Source organism: Penaeus chinensis, chromosome 33, assembly GCF_019202785.1.
Source record: "Penaeus chinensis breed Huanghai No. 1 chromosome 33, ASM1920278v2, whole genome shotgun sequence".
NCBI classification, from domain to species: Eukaryota; Metazoa; Arthropoda; class Malacostraca; order Decapoda; family Penaeidae; genus Penaeus; species Penaeus chinensis.
The window spans coordinates 36,187,910-36,197,909 of NC_061851.1; the positions used below are offsets into that span (position 1 = coordinate 36,187,910).

The 10,000-nt window shown below is 49.2% G+C and overlaps 1 protein-coding gene across 9 annotated transcripts in view; it reads right to left on the reverse strand.

The window, feature by feature from the left end:
* The window catches only part of LOC125042979 (ecdysone receptor-like), a 302,029-nt gene that overhangs the window by 17,152 nt on the left and 274,877 nt on the right, over positions 1-10,000 (reverse strand). The window lies entirely within an intron of this gene.

A 10,000-nucleotide genomic window follows, 5' to 3' on the forward strand; every position in this document is an offset into this window, starting at 1 on the left:
TACACACGCGACCGGGAGAATATATCAGGGACTTGCGTCATGCACCCGACGCGGCCTCGACGCAGATTCTCTCCCCTCCCGCCATGCTGCTCAGCTCAGCACGCACGGCGAGCATGTATCAAGCCAACGATACATCATACTCATAGCGTCTGTCATGTCTGGGATGCGTTTAATTTACGGCGCTTGGACAAAATGACAGATCAGCAAGGAACGAGGCCACAATGCACGCGGAGTCAAGGTGAAGGTCTCACGTTAATTGGGTCCATATGGCCACGCGGCTCCATGGCGGACGGCAAACAGCTCCATCACGCACGCACGCACACACGCACGTTCACGCGCGCGCGCACACACACACACACAACACACACACACACACACTCACTCTCTCTCTCTCTCTCTCTCTCTCTTCTCTCTTTTCTCTCTCACTCTCTCTCTCTCTTTCTCTCTCACTCTCTCTCTTTTAAATGGAAATTGTTAAAATTGTTAAAAAAACATAGTGCATAAACACGTATGTACGTACAAGTATACAGCAAATATTGGTTAATTTTCAAAATATTATCCTAGTTGTCACCTCCCTCCTGGCCCCATCCACCCTGGGCCGACTTAGATCCTCCTTAAACAGTCATTTACCATGCGAAAAAAAGAGAATGGAAAATACCCTCGACGAATATGCATCACCTGCACACTCCCTGACAACCTCCCCGATGTCAGTTACATCAACCAGAAAAATAGGCGGCAACAAATTCTTGGAGATAAGGATAAAACTATGACAAAAAAGAAAAAGAAAAAAAGCAGTGATAACGAATGCCACTTTGCGAATACATTTAACCAGGTAATTTTTATTACAGTATACTAGTTTACAATAATGTCAAGGCCTGTATATTTAGAATAAGAGGTTGTACAGCACAGACATCAGAAAGAGCAGGTGAGACCCACAACAGGTGTTCTCAGAAGCAGGACGCGCTCTTCACTCCCCCACTCGCCCACACCTTCCTTTCTCTGAGTTTCATACATCGAGGGGAAAGTAATATTTACGTTCGGCAACTGTCATTACAAAGGACCAAATGAAATTACACCATGTACTGCGCAACTGTACTATTTTGTTATTTGACTCTCATGCTCTTCATTTGGGGCATGACCTAGATTGGAATACGGCAACACGGATCGCGCAAAGGCACTTTTAGGAAAACTGTGTAACAGTGGCGGCGGTAGAGTGGTTAGCTACGCATAAATCCGTGTCAAGGTAATTTGCGGTGCGATGAATGCAATACAGTACACTGTGCGTGAGGGCAGTTACATTCTAGTAAACGTTTACTTCCAATGTAATGTTTTTAAACAAACTGGTGGTTCCTGATAACTGCAAAATGTATTTTGTAGTTCTAGTTTTAATGTATATACATACATCACTCCGTGACAAAGGTTGCGGTATGTACGATGCCTCAGGCACAAGCAACGTGTGAGGATACAACACAGCCTGCCTAGAGGGCTTCAAACACGTGTGAGAGCTGTATTGTTTTGTGTTAACCCAGTGACACCTGTCAAGTGACCTTGTTACCGCCAGCATGTCCCGTTCCCTGTTCCGGTAAATAGGTCAATAGGTGTTCGTGCTTCAGCTGTTCATCACGTTACCCGACCTAGCAAGGATGCCAGGGAAAAACTAGTATTTACTGGCCGATTTACCTCGAGAGGATTCTACCATCGTTTCCCCAGTGAAGGGTCTGGTAAAAACAGAGTCAGACATGTCTTTTCTGTTTATGCTGAAATGCAGCCGACACCCTCCCCCTCCTCTCAATTACGATAGCATTTGAACTAGGCCGTTAAGCCATACCCCCCTCTCTCTCTCTCTCTCTCTCTCTCTCTCTCTCTCTCTCTCTCTCTCTCTCTCTCTCTCTCTCTCTCTCTCTCTCTCTCTCTCTCTCTCTGCCTCCCCCCCCCCCTCTCTCTCTCTCTCTCTCTCTCTCTCTCTCTCTCTCTCTCTCTCTCTCTCTCTCTCTCTCTCTGCCTCCCCCCCCCCTCTCTCTCTCTCTCTCTCTCTCTCTCTCTCTCTCTCTCTCTCTCTCTCTCTCTCTCTCTCTCTCTCTCTCTCTCTCTCTCTCTCTCTATCTATCTCTCGCCATGAAAGTTCTTGCAGGCCATCTCGTCATTCGTGCCTTTGTTATTACAGGACTGCTGTGTTTAGTGAAAGTTGGGTCATCAAACATTTTCAAATCTTCCGAGAGTTCTGATCTTGTTTCGGTTTCAGACGAAGCGACATGCAATTCCACTTGTCTCTTAAATTGTTTAAAAAGTTATTTAAAAAGGGATCTGTGTGAGAGGAGGCTCTTTCCTGGCGGATCTCTCAGCTAAGGATGCCGAGAAGACCATACAAATTCGTTTCCTTAGGCTTATATAAACTAGCATTCCCATAGGCCTACAAAAGAATCTCCGCGGAGGACCCTGCAGGCACTCGCATACTGTTTCTCAAAATTACATCTTCCCTAAAGAATAATCTCAGCTCTTTCTTGTCCTTCGCTTAACCTTCGCGGGACTCGGCGCTCAACTTTCTTATTTTGTTTTCACTAACTCTCTCTCTCTCTCTCTCTCTCTCTCTCTCTCTCTCTCTCTCTCTCTCTCTCTCTCTCTCTCTCTCTCTATATATATATATATATATATATATATCTGTGTGTGTGTGTGTGTGTGTGTGTGTGTGTGTGTGTGTGTGTGTGTGTGTGTGTGTGTGTGTGTGTGTGTGTGTGTGTGTGTGTGATATGGATATGTATATTTTATATATATGCATAAATACATACACATATGCATGTTTGTATGAATATATATATATATATATATATATATATATATATATATATATATGTATTCACACACTTGTTTGTACGCACACATATATACATAAATCTGTTTATACATACATACATAAATACACACACACATAAATACACACACACGCGCGCGCACACACACACACACACACACACATACATACACACACATACACACACACACACACACACACACACACACACACACACACACACACACACACACACACACACACACACACACACACACACAGCACGCGCATTAACACGCTACAACGCACGCACGCACTTAGAGACGGTGCTTACTGCCGAGGCTGTGGTGAGGATCATTCCCTCATGGTCACCCTCACACGAATGCAGGATTGGAAGCAGAGCTTTGGGCGGGGGGGGCAACAGCGAAGGAGAAGCAGGAGGAGAAGAAGAGGGGAAAGGAGAGGGAGAAGGAGAGCAAGTGAGAAGGCTGTACCGCACGTATTGCAGTCAGTTATGTGCTGTTGTTGCTGGGGATTTCAATGCGGCAGCCGCTACTTATCCTGCACAGCCCTTGCCTTTGCGGGAGGAATCTTTGTTCTCACCCTCACCTTTGAATCTCAGGGTTATTCGATCACACATTCACATTTCTCTTCTCTTCGCCTCTCTCTCCCTCTCTCTCCTTTCTCCCTTCAACTCCAGTTCCACAGTTTAACATATTTCTCATTTTCCCCTTTTTCCATGGTTTGTCCGCGTGGTTAAGAGTCGGGAATACTTATGGTTCTCGGGTCATAAAAGCGGCGACGAGTGGTCAGTAGCTCGAAGGGGTTAGGGTTGCCTCACAGCCTCCCCATAAACCCATAGACGGCGCTCTCACGTGGGGAAGATCAGCGTGCGTGCGTTTGTGTATGAGGGGGTGGGGGGTAATGGCGACGATACGAGGTGTATTTGCGGAAAATGAAATAAGAATAAAATATCCAAGCGGAGATGGGGGAGGAAAGAAGGGTGGGGGAGGAAACGGTGATGTGGCGAGGGAAAAAAAACATACATAGGAGGTGTGGGCGGTGTACGGCGGGCCGGCCTGCTGAGGCTTCGTGGCGTCACGCATGCCTGAACACGGCAGCGAAGGGGTGTGGGGCAGAGGGGGAGGAGAGGAGTAGGAGAGAAGTAGGAGGCGGAGGAGGAGGAGGAGGAGGAGGAGGAGGAGGAGGAGGAAAGCAAGAGCAGGAGGAGATGGTGGAGGATTAGGAGTAGGATTAGTAGGAGGAGGAGGAGGAGATTAAGGAAAATAAAAAAGAAAAAGAATAAGAATTGGAAGATGAAAAACAATAATTAGACTAAAAAAATATGGAGATGAAGAATAAAGATAAGAATTAGACGACGACGATGAAAAATGAGAAAGAAGAAAAGAACAAAGTTAGAAGGAAACAAGAGAAAAGAAGAGGGGGAGGACGGGAAGAAAAACCTTTACAAGTCTCACAAAAATGCCACAAGCCAAGTGCACGAAGCACACCCTGAGCCACGTCGCGCGCCGGCCAATGAAGAGCACATCCAGGTTCCCTTTCCTGTGCCACGCCTCTTCCACCCTCGCCTGGCATATGAGGCAATTCACCCGCCTGACCCCAGTTTACGTTACGAACGAGTACCGGTTAATTTACGTTACCAGTGACAAGACCGCGACGGGCGGCGGGAGCGCCACTCAAGCACCAAGGAAAATTAGCCCGGGAGTTATGTGAGCAGACGATTCTCGCGCGTCGTTATTCCGCGAAGTCTGGCGCGTTACCAGGCAGTGCGTGCCACTAAACGAAAAAAAAGAACGAGTGACAAGATGAGTAAGCCCGCCTAACGGCATGGAGAGAGCCGAGTCACGTAGGAGGGTGACTCACACGTTAGAGTGAGTGCCCACTGGGTGTCTCATAATAGCACGAGAGCTCCGAAACCGGTAAGATCCCGCCCTTGCCAATAACTATGATTCGCGATGAAAAGCGCCCGGCCACCGGACTGACATCTCCCTCACTGACATGTCCTAACTGTAACGCTCACCTGTTCGCCCCCGAGGCCCCTCCCTCCCTGCCTCCCCCATTCCTCCCTCCCCTCCAGCAATACCCGCGCCCAAGAACCTGCACAAGAAGCAACAGGAACGGTCATACCACGCGAAGGTTCTCGAACAGAGCTGCGTCCCCAAGCTTACCTGGAAAGAGAGAAAGAATGACATTAGCACTTCGCAACATTTGTGCAAACTTATTTACTATTTATAATGTTAAACCTGGTTCTGTAATTGTAATGGAAAGGCTGTGGCTGTAAGTAGGTGAAACAAAGGCTCGGGAGAGGAACGCCGTATATTTTTGGACATCCAGCCTTGGTGTGTGATTGGATAATATGAGTTAGTGCCCTTGTGCGGAGGGGCGGGAGGGGGCTGCCTCCCCTCCCCGACTACTTATACGCTACTGACCTTAGCGTGACCACAGTCTGCGGTAACACGACTGCTGCAAACACAGCCGAGCCCGCGGCGAGCTAAACCCGGAGCAAGTTCGCGCTGAGGACGACGAATCGGGAAGAAACTCCTTGAAATAAACCTAAAAACCGGCTCGCCCAGCGCCGTGCTCTTGATGTGAACTTGACCCCCGTCCCCGACGCTGGATAATAACAACAACTCGATCCCATGTCAGTGGCTTTAATTCATCAACACGTCGGGCACGTACCCCGGCCGCCCTCGCCATGAGGTCACACGGGACACTACCCAATCGGACCAGAACGACAGACAGACCCCTCGGAACCACGCGGCCCGTCCAGCAACTCTGGCCGGCGCTGTTGTTCTGCCGGGCGAGGCGCTGGCACGGCAACAGGGCTTGCTCGTGGCGGCGCGGAGCTACGTGGTTGTTGTGGTAACAAAAGCATCGGTGCCGGCGCAAGGGACGGGTGGCGAGGAATGGAAGGCGAGCAGCAGGTGGTGACGGATGCTGCGGGCGGAGTGTGGGCTGTGGGGTTGCAGGGATGAGTGGAAGCGCCGGTGTGGGGCGGGTGGGAGGTGTGGGGCGGGTGGAAGGTGTGTTGAGTCTAGGGTGAAGGCGTGGGTGTGAAGGATGTGGGAGGTGTGTGGAGAGAGGGGTAGTGGGGCATGTGGGTGGGTGTGAGTGTGGAGGTGGAGTGGAAGGAGGGCGGGCGGGCACCATAACAACCACGTGCGCCTCGGGTTATCGCCGTCCTTCATGGAGCGAACTTACGGCACTTCTGTCTCATGGTGACTGAGGAGGCAGAGGAGGCGGAGGCGGAGGCGGTGTCGCTGGCGGTGTCCCGGCGACTCTGGCGGCAGGATAGCGGTAATTGCTGCTGCCTGGTGACGGATGTGCTATATATATATATATATATATATATATATATATATATATATATATGAACACATATAAATATGCTTTCCTTTTCTGTCACCTACGCTGATACCACAGAGCCCAGTACCGTTATCAGAAACGTCATAGAGTAAAACCGTAAGTAAAAAGCCTCATTCTTAAATCGGCCTCGGCCTAATCACCGCCTCCATTCTCAGACGGAAAAAACGCGAAAGAGGAGTCTGCGCCTCCCACCCTCATTAGCGTAATCCTACCTTTGACCCTTTCCCTCCGATAAATAAATCTCGTGTGACGATTTCCTTGCTTTTATCTCTCCCTCTTATCTCGCGCTCTCCCTTCTTGCTTTTTTTTGTTCCACGTATCATCATAACCTGCTCCGAATCGTTAATAAATATCTTCACAATGTTTTATGTTTATTTTCATTTTTTTCGTCCTTCAACCTTGCAAAGTGACGTCGAAAACATGCGCATAACCACTTGCAATCAGACACGTGTCCACATCCACCCACCCACCCACACTTACACCCACTCCCACACTTACACCCACACTTGCACATGTATTCAGAAACGGCTCCGTGGGAACAATCAGGACATACGCCTCGCTTTCACTCTCACATCACAGCGGATAAGATAAAAAAAGAAAAAAAAAAAAAACACACACACACACATTCCTAAGCTCACAGACATTGAAAAAAGAAAACCCTAGAAACATGAGAAAAGGAAAGAAGAAAAAGCTCAACAAAAAAAGACGAGACACCAAAAGTATACAATGTAAAAAAGGAAGGAAAAAAAAACATATACCCTTTCGACCAGCGGCGTCAGTTAAAAAGGCAAATGACAGTAGGTGACCGCGGCGCCGAGATCCATTTTACGGAGGAATAGAAGTGTGTCCTTGACCATCCTGTTGACGGAACGCAGCCAAGAAGAGGGAGGGAAGGAGAGCGGAGGAAGGGAGGGAGGAAGGGAGGGAGGGAGGGAGAGCAAGAGGGAGGGTTGAGAGAGGCCATTAGACCCCAGGTACCTGCCCGAGGGACAGCCGCTAGCAAAAAAAAAAAAAAAAAAAGAAAAGAAAAAGAAAAGAAAAAGAAAGAAAGAGAGAAAGAAAGAAACAGAAATAAAGATGGGTTATTATAACCACCTTCTCCTCCCCCCCCCCAACCTCCTCCCACCCCTCTACCCTTTCCCTCACTAACACCACTACCCCCTCCCCACCTCTGACAGATAGAAAGCGGGTTTTGAAGTAAGAAATTTCTGGAACATTTTCCGGGAGGGGGGGGGGGGGGGGTGTCAAAAGGGTGTCCGAGTAACCTACTTTATGGTTCGACTTTTATGATATTTTACGTTATCCGGTTTTCATGGACACTCTGCTCCGACAAACGGTAAACATCAAGATAAAAAATATATATAACAATGATTATCTAAAAACATTAAAACTATGTAAAGCAGTGAGAGGGTCAACATCTTAAGTCCTCTAAGAAGATTACCAGCAGCGACATTTTCCCTCTCTTTTGGTCACACTTTTGAGAGCAACAGTGACCCGTTGTCTTGTAAACCGTCCATCGACCTTCATTGTTAACCTCTGACCCTCGCCGTCACTTCTCCTTTCATCCTTTTTATTTCCATCTCTATTATCATAGAAATGGAAATAAAATCTATTGTTGTCATTTCATACTATTTTCCTTCCACGACCTCTTTTCGTCCTCTTCGCACTTCTTTTTAGTCTTTTCTTCTCCCTTCTATTACCCATTTCCCCGCCCTCAACCCCTCCCTTCCGCTCTCCCTTTCACCCTCCGAACCCTTAAATATGGCCGCACTTGCCCTTCTACGAGCATCCAACGACGCCGCCAGAGGGACAGGTGAGGGAGCACGGAGGTTAAGGGTTACATGAGACGGAGGCGTGTGCAGGGAGGGGGAGGGAGAGAGTGAAGAAAAGGAGAATGGAGGAAAAGGAAGGGGAGTAAAGGGAGGGAGGGAAGGGAAAGGGATGGAGAGGGGAAGAGTAGACTTCTGACAGGAAGATGTGATCACGCGGAAATGATAATCGCGGTGAATGATCGCGAGTAATCGAGCGTGACAGAGTTCTCAAGGACGCTTTCGCAGGTGCCGAAAGAGGGCGAGAGACGGCTGCGGGAGGGACTGGGGAAGGAAATGGCTTTTGAAATGCATCGGCTATGGTTTGTGTTTGCAGAGACAGACAGATTGATATATATGTATATAGATACATATATATATACACATATATAAATATACATACACATACACACACACACACAAACACACAAACACACACACACACACACACACACACACACACACACATATATATATATACACAGACACATATATACATAAATATATATATGGTAGAAAAAACACAATGTTGTTCTACCATATTATCAACACGGTGTTTGTACCATTCATATATAAATATATATATATATATATATATATATATATATATATCTGTGTGTGTGTGTGTGTGTGTGTGTGTGTGTGTGTGTGTGTGTGTGTGTGTGTGTGTGTGTGTGTGTGTGTGTGTGTGTGTGTGTGTTATATATATAAATGTATATATAAAGAGTGAGAGAGAGAGAGAGAGAGAGAGAGAGAGAGAGAGAGAGAGAGAGAGAGAGAGAGAGAGAGAGAGAGAGAGAGAGAGAGAGAGGGGGGGGGGGGAGGTAGAGAGAAGTCATCTTCCCATTTCTTTTGCAAGCCCTACGGCCCTACGACCCTCCCCTCCCTCCCCCCCTCTCTCATCCCACCCACAAACACGGCATGCCAGCCAAGCGTTGCATGACGAGCGCCTGTGGTCCGTCACAACCCCGTCCCCGGTCAACAGGCCCTTTTCCTGTGACATCCTTCGAAGGCTGTTCAAGTCCTTGACGCCGGCGAGGAGGAGGACCAGGCCGGAGGAGATGCGAGGCGGACGCAGGCGGCGATGAAAGTGACGGCGGCGGTGGAGGCGGCGTTATCAGGATGCATATAGCAAGACGAGGGGGGGGGGGGGAGGCAGAGAGGGAGAGGAGAGGAGGAGGAAAGAGAGAAAGGTGATGAGGAAGGGAAGTGGAACGAAGAAGAGCGGAAAGGAGAGGAGGAGGAGACCGAGAGGGAGGGGGAGGAGAGAGAGGAGGACGACGAGGGGGAGGAGGAGGAGAGTGTGAGAGTGCGGGTAAAAGTGAAAGCCAAGGTCGAGCTATCGCGCTGGCTATGGTAAGTGTCAAAGCCTGGTTTTCTCCAAGGACAGGTGTGTACACATAGACAAGACCGTCAAGTCAGGGTCACGCGATGACACACATTCCCACACCTCTTGGCTATGCACTCCAGCTGGCCCTTCGCCTGCCCTCTCGCTTTCGGCCCTTGCACTCGCCAAGCATGTCCGTTCAGGAGGCTTGTGCGCTCCGACGTCTTTTTAGTGTTTTCGCCAGTCTAGGTCTCTTGTCGCATGTGCCCAACGCTGGACTACCGTCTCGCTGCGTAGAAGGGTGACAACGCCCGCGAGTGATTGACGTGCTCTCCCGCCGCTCCGAATGGGGGGGGGAGGGGTACGGCACAAGGTGGTACAATGCGTCAGAGCTCGCTTGTGACGCACATCATCACGGCGTTCTGCGGTACAATACGGAGGAGGCCCGACGCCCACGTAGCAGCATTGAGATAATTTCTTAGCTACGCACTTGAGGAGGCCAAGGACCTCTCGAGTGATCGGCTTCCAGAATGGTTCGTCCGTTCCAGCCTCGCAGGATCCCGAGCAGCCTGGCCTTCCTCCCTCGCCGCTCCTCCACAGCTGGTCGTCGCCGCGTGCATCCTTCGCCCCCGAAGTCGCCACACACAGGTGGCACCCTCTCGCATCGGGTACCGTCTCTCCCCCGTCACT